The sequence below is a fragment of the Protomyctophum parallelum genome (assembly GCF_964188405.1).
Source record: "Protomyctophum parallelum genome assembly, chromosome: 20".
Lineage (NCBI taxonomy): Eukaryota > Metazoa > Chordata > Actinopteri > Myctophiformes > Myctophidae > Protomyctophum > Protomyctophum parallelum.
In genome coordinates this window covers 7,190,492-7,196,613 of record NC_139718.1, presented here as the reverse complement: position 1 = coordinate 7,196,613, position 6,122 = coordinate 7,190,492, and the positions used below count along the sequence as shown (strand labels likewise).

The 6,122-nt window shown below is 46.4% G+C and overlaps 1 protein-coding gene across 3 annotated transcripts in view; it reads right to left on the bottom strand.

Moving 5' to 3' along the window:
• The window catches only part of setd3 (SET domain containing 3, actin histidine methyltransferase), a 50,710-nt gene that overhangs the window by 23,159 nt on the left and 21,429 nt on the right, over nucleotides 1-6,122 (bottom strand). The gene's annotated exons all lie outside the window — the stretch shown is intronic.

Here is a 6,122-nt window from a genome sequence, read left to right as displayed (position 1 = left end):
GAGAGACAGAATAGAGACAGTCAGTAGGACTGAGCTCACAATCCTACTAGAGATGTGCAAAACAATCAGACTTATTGCAATATTTTGAAAATAGCTAATAGATCTACAAGCTCACAAGCATTGAGAACCCCAAAATTGACACTTATTAACCCGCGGACCCCCATAAGGGCCATTTCTTATGGCAGTGATTCTCAACCGTTTTTTATTTATTTTTTATTTCAGAAATGCCATTTCTATCTGTGGGACCCCAATTGATATATTGAAACATCTATGTTGATTTAACTCCGTGTGTACAAATGGACCCTTTTGTACACTCTCTGTATAACATACAGACCCATAAGGGTCCATTTGGTTCACTCTCCGAGTTACATACAGACCCATAAGGGTCCATTTGGTTCCCATCTATCATTTAGCTATAGGGACCCCCTGAATCTCCCTCAAGGACCTCTGGGGGTCCTCGGACCAAACTTTGAGAACCAATGGCCTAAACCGCCGATCCGACTGATATGCCCATGTTATTTATGTGTGACAAAATTTGTCTGAGGGGCTGATTGTCTCCACCAGGCCGAAGGCATGGGGGGAGAGTATGTTTTGCACTCCGTCCGTCCGTCCGTGTGTGTGTCCGTGAGCAGCTAATCTCCGGCACCGTTAACCCGGTCAATGCCAAATTTTGCACACACACTCCCTGGATGCCAACGATGAATTTCCAGAACGGCCTGTTATAGCGCCACCAGGAGGCCGCTTTGTGCAAAACAAGTTTTTGTCCAAACATCGCGCAAATTGGTACAGTCTCTCTAGTTCACATCTGGCTTTTAGAGCGCCACCAGGAGGCCGACTTTTGTAAAACACATTTTTGGATATTACTCCTCCGGATTTTGTCCAAAAATCCCGCAAATCGTTACACAGTATCTCCATAGTCATGTGCTCAAGACGGATGTGTCTGATATTTCATATTCCATCCTAATTGGCTAACATTGGCTTTCAAATTTTGCAGGATTGGCCTGTTTTGAACAAAAAGCCTCAAATCATGAACGCAGCGTACAATTTGACGTGAAATCTTTCACGCACTTTCCTACTAGGCTGAGGAATATAGCCCACCCATTTCACATTGGCCTGTTATAGCGCCACCAACAGGTGGATTGTGCATGCGTGCGATCAACACGGATCTGCACCATTTCCCATATTCCATCCTGATTGGCAAAGATTGGAACAAACAAACAAAAAACATGTTTATATTACTCCTAAATATTCCTATCCTCCTGGTGGAGACCTGTGCGCAGAAGGGCACTTTTTCTAGTTTTTTTTTATTTTCGTTTTTCATGTCATATGAAAGCAGGGAATCATAGCTTCTAATTGACATATTGGTTGTTGAGTTTGACCCACCAGTTTTGGAGATACTTTGGAGATATTTTGGCTTATAGAGTAATGTCTTGCAGAAAACAGTGAGTTGAGAAAACAGGCTTGAAAGGTTCACTTCTGTGGTCTCTAACATTACACCTAGCTACATGTTTAAGCATTTATTTCATATTTACATGTCTTCTGTGGTCTCTAATATTACACCTAGCTACATGTTTAAGCATTTATTTCATATTTACATGTCTTCTGTGGTCTCTAACATTACACCTAGCTACATGTTTAAGCATTTATTTCATATTTACATTTCAGCTCTGACACTTATTTCAGACATGCTCTAGTATGTGAAGAGTCTGCCTGTGCCATTAACTCATTCTGGATAAAAATAAAGAACAGTTTTTCTCCAAGCTGGAGTTTGCGCCATGGTAGGCTCTCAGTCAAATCTGGTCACATATTACGGCCATAATAGGTGCATGTATTCCTAACTTACATCGTTCTGGACCTGCACAGCTCGATTGCACCTGAACACGGCTGTTTACACTGTTAAAGTTGTTAAAGAAGTTGGCATTGTTGTGACGCCAATAAGGTTTTAGCAACATCAGTGGCTTTGTTTAAATCCCTTCTGAAGTACCTCCACAACCAAGCGCTGCGCCCCCCAAGTGAATTGGTTCTGTAAGGCACTTTGTAATGTTGCTTCGGAAAGTGCTATACAAATAAATGTATTAGGGGATGCACCAAATGAGACATTCTTGGCCGAAACCGAAAACCGAATATAGGAAACAGTTGACCGAAAAAGATGACTATTATCTTAGTACAATTGTCGTAGAGAGATACCCACAGGCATGTGTGCGCGCCATGCTTTGAAGCCACATTTTGACGTCATCAAAACGGAGCGGTATAACCGCGGTTCTTTGAAGTTTGGTTTTCGGCTCTAAAAAACCAGACTAACCAAATACCGAAAATGATTTTTTTTGGCCACATTTCAGTCGAATAGTTTCGGTGGCCGACGAATATTCGGTGAACATCCCTAGTTGTTCCAATATTATTGGCCGATATATGCATAAGAAAAAGTAATAAAATATCGGGTAAAAAAATAAAAAAAATAACTGGTCCTTGGAAGTACAGTACTCAAGTACATGTGTATATATGTCCGTTATTGTCCCCCCTCCCACCTTTCCCAGTTTGTTGGTAGGCGAGAGGCCCAGAGGATCAGCACCCAAACGCCTCTCACCTTAACCAGCACTCGGCTAACCCTAGCTTATCTTTTAATGGCTGTCGACATAGCAGAGGGCTCAACACCCTCTCTCTCTCTCTCTCCATATAACCTAGCCCCCCCCCCCCCCCTTCTCTAAGCGTCACTTACAACACACAACGGCGCTGGTGCACACACAGGCACACACACACACACACACACACACACACAGATAGGTGAGAGGAGCGGAAGAGAGAGAGAGAGGTCAGGCAATTGGCACTACAGGCTATTATCCGTCTACAACCCAAAAACCCCTTTTCTAAATTTTTGGGGGTCCCTTCTCCTCCTCCTCCTCCTACCCCCCCCCCCCCCCCCTCCTCCACTCAACAGACGTCTATCTCCCGCTCCGATCTGTCCCTGTCTGTTGGGAAACCAATTTTTAGTGCAGCGTGGTATCAGCAAGGTTAGTCAGTCTTCACTGAAATTGTATGCATTGCAGCCCGTGTGCGCTTGCGCACACGCACACACACACACACACACACACACGCCCCTTGTCAGCTTGATTTATTTATTTTATTTTGAAATTTGGCTAAAGGATAGTCCCTTGAGTTGCAGCAACTCGTTGTCAAGGGGGTCCTTTGAGTTGTGTGATCTTCATTGAACCTGAACCTCCATCGCTGATGGAAGGACGGACTCTATTACACACACACACACACACACACACACACACACACACACACACACACACACACACACTTGCTTACAAATCTATGATAGCCTAGCTCTCTCTCTCTCTCTCTCTCTCTCTCTCTCTCTCCCCCCATATAGTCCAGTAATAATGTAATTTGACGTCAAACTAATTGCAAAAAACCCAAACTCAGTTGATTTTGTATCAACATATCCTGAATAACAGAAGAAAATCACTTTCAATAGCTAAAGTACAACATAATGCTTAAAACATCAAAAGGGGTTCCAGCCCAAAATAATGCAGCCATTGCACACCGCACTCGCAACTGCATCTGAACATCTGGGGGGGACGAGGGGGGGGTGGGGGAGTTTCCCTGGTTGGACGTAGCGCGTGGAAGGAACATGTTATTCCAACCAGTTCCTTTCCCCTCCATCAGGCTGGCCAGGGGGAGGCAGTTTTAAAGACCAGGATTACTGCATGTTTTTTTTCCACAAAGAAAGGCCCTTTTGCCAACCCCGCCTCGGGTATGGGCACTGATGACGTGGAGGAGAGAACACGCCCCCCCCCCCCAGCGTGAATCGAACCCAGGACCCCGGAGGAGCTTAATTGGTGCCGAGGCCGAGTGAAGCACAGAGACAATTCAAGTTCACTCTTGGACAGCGAGACGTCATTCAGGTGCAGTTTTACTGCAAACACTCCTTAAAAAAAGGACCTAGACCAAAAGCATGTGAAAAGTGAGTAGGTGCCCCCCCCCCCCCCCCACCCCACCCCCCAACACACAGACACACACACACACACACACACCTGCAGCTTGAGCTCTTGATGCATTAGCATCACCAGACAAGGGTCATCCATCATGTGCCACTGTGGAGAGTGTGTGTGTGTGTGTGTGTGTGTGTGTGTGTGTGTGTGTGTGTGTGTGTGTGTGCGTGTGTGTTGCCACGTGGCTGCATATGAGAGAGAGAGAGAGAGAGAGACGAAGGCATGCATAGCCTAAGTGGTAGAAGTGCATGTGTGTGTGTGTGTATGTGTGTGTATGCACACGTGCGACGTGCGTGTGTGTGTTCAAGAAAGCGTGAGCAAAGTGGTGACACTAAAAAAAAAAAGAAGTACAGTGAGGGTCCCGTAAATCAATTAGCCGACAGGGCCCTGACACGGTGCAAATGCTCCTGGGTATTATGCATCAGCGAGGCCCGCTAATTGGCTAAGCGCAGGTGGCCGGTGTGCCGGGCCCTATTTTAGTTTTAGTCATAGTCTCTTGAATAGTTTTCATTTAGTTTTTAAGTCTCATTTTAGTCACTTGGAATGTGTTAGCGTTAAGTCTAGTTTTGGGTCGAGTAAATATATGATTTTAGTCGACTAAATCTACATTTGATTTAGTCGACTAAAATGTATTTTGGCAGGCCTTGATGGTGTTGTAATGGCTGATTTTACACTTGCTGGAAATAGCCGATCTACAAGTTCACAATGTGTTGCGCTGCGACGCGTTGTGAGCTTGTAGATCTGCTATTTTCAGTATATGAAAATGACACTTGGTATATATAACCAAGTGTAAAATTACTTATACTGGATCTCTTGTCCACTCCCTCCCTGACATTTTAGTCTTATTCAGTTTTTAATCCATGATCTCGACCGCGGTCGAAAAATGATGATGAGTTTTTACGTGTGGAAAAAAAGGTAGTCGACGAACATTGTTTGTCATAGTAAGTCGACGAAAACAACACTGCTGTGTGCACCGTCACTCGTGTAGTGGCAGTACGTAATAAAGTACTAGGCTGTAGAGCTCAAAGAAAGCTGAAACCTTTTCATTGTCTACGTCGAGGAGCCCCAAGTTGAAGTGCATTTGGCCGCTTGTTTCTCTGGAAACACTGCTGCTTTTTTTTACCTGCATTACACCTGCAGTACAGCAAGCAGCAAACAGAGGGGGAAAAACCCAATGGCGCTGCCCCGCAGAGGGGGCGAGAATAAGAGGGAGGGGAGGGAGTGGGCCTCGATATACATCCAACCGGACACCCACCCCGCCCGCATACACTTCCATTCCGACAGTCGAGTTATGAGTCGAGAGGGCGAGGTGCAGATCGCGTGTGTGCGTGTGTGTGTGTGTGTGTGTGTGTGCGCGCAGAAAGGTGTAGGGGTTGTGGTCTAGTCTAGCCCATTCTGACCTGAGATCAGATTCATACAAGGTTTCCGCCGGACACACACTGGTCTGATGAACCCATTCTGACCTGAGATCAGATTCTAAAAATGTCAGTCGCTCTTCGATTTTTCAAAAATAGCAGACCTACAAGCTCGTATCGCGCCACTCGGTGGCGCGATATGAGCTTGTAGATCTGCTATTTTTAAATAGCTAAAGCATAACATGATGCTGACACCAAAATGGGTGCCCGGTCAGAATGGGCTAGTCTAGGCTATCGTCCCATTTACAGTACATGTATACCTGGGTGCGCGGCGTGCACCGAAAACCGGACGATCTACAAGCTCACACCGAGCTTATTATGTCTCCATTGCATCTCGTCTATCTGCATCAACATACTTGCGCGCGCGTGCGTGCGTGCGTGCGTCCCCTGCTCATACGATGAACAAAGGGAGGAGTGGACAGAGTGGGAGATTGGGAGGGGAGGGGAGGTGTGCAGCGTTGGGGGGTGGGTTGAGGGGGGGTGGTTCCTGCGTCTGTCTGTCTGTCTGTCTGTCTCTGCTCTACATGTGTGGAGGAGGAGAGGAGAGGAGAGGAGCGGAAGGTACAATCAGGTCAATTCAATTCAAAGCCAATGCGACAAGCTAATTTTCCTGCCCGGTCATCTGAGGCCCGCCTCCGAGGCGGAGAGGGGAGGGAGGGAGGGTGGAGTGGAGTGAAGAGAGAGGGGGGGGTGGGGGGGGGGAGAGAGAGAG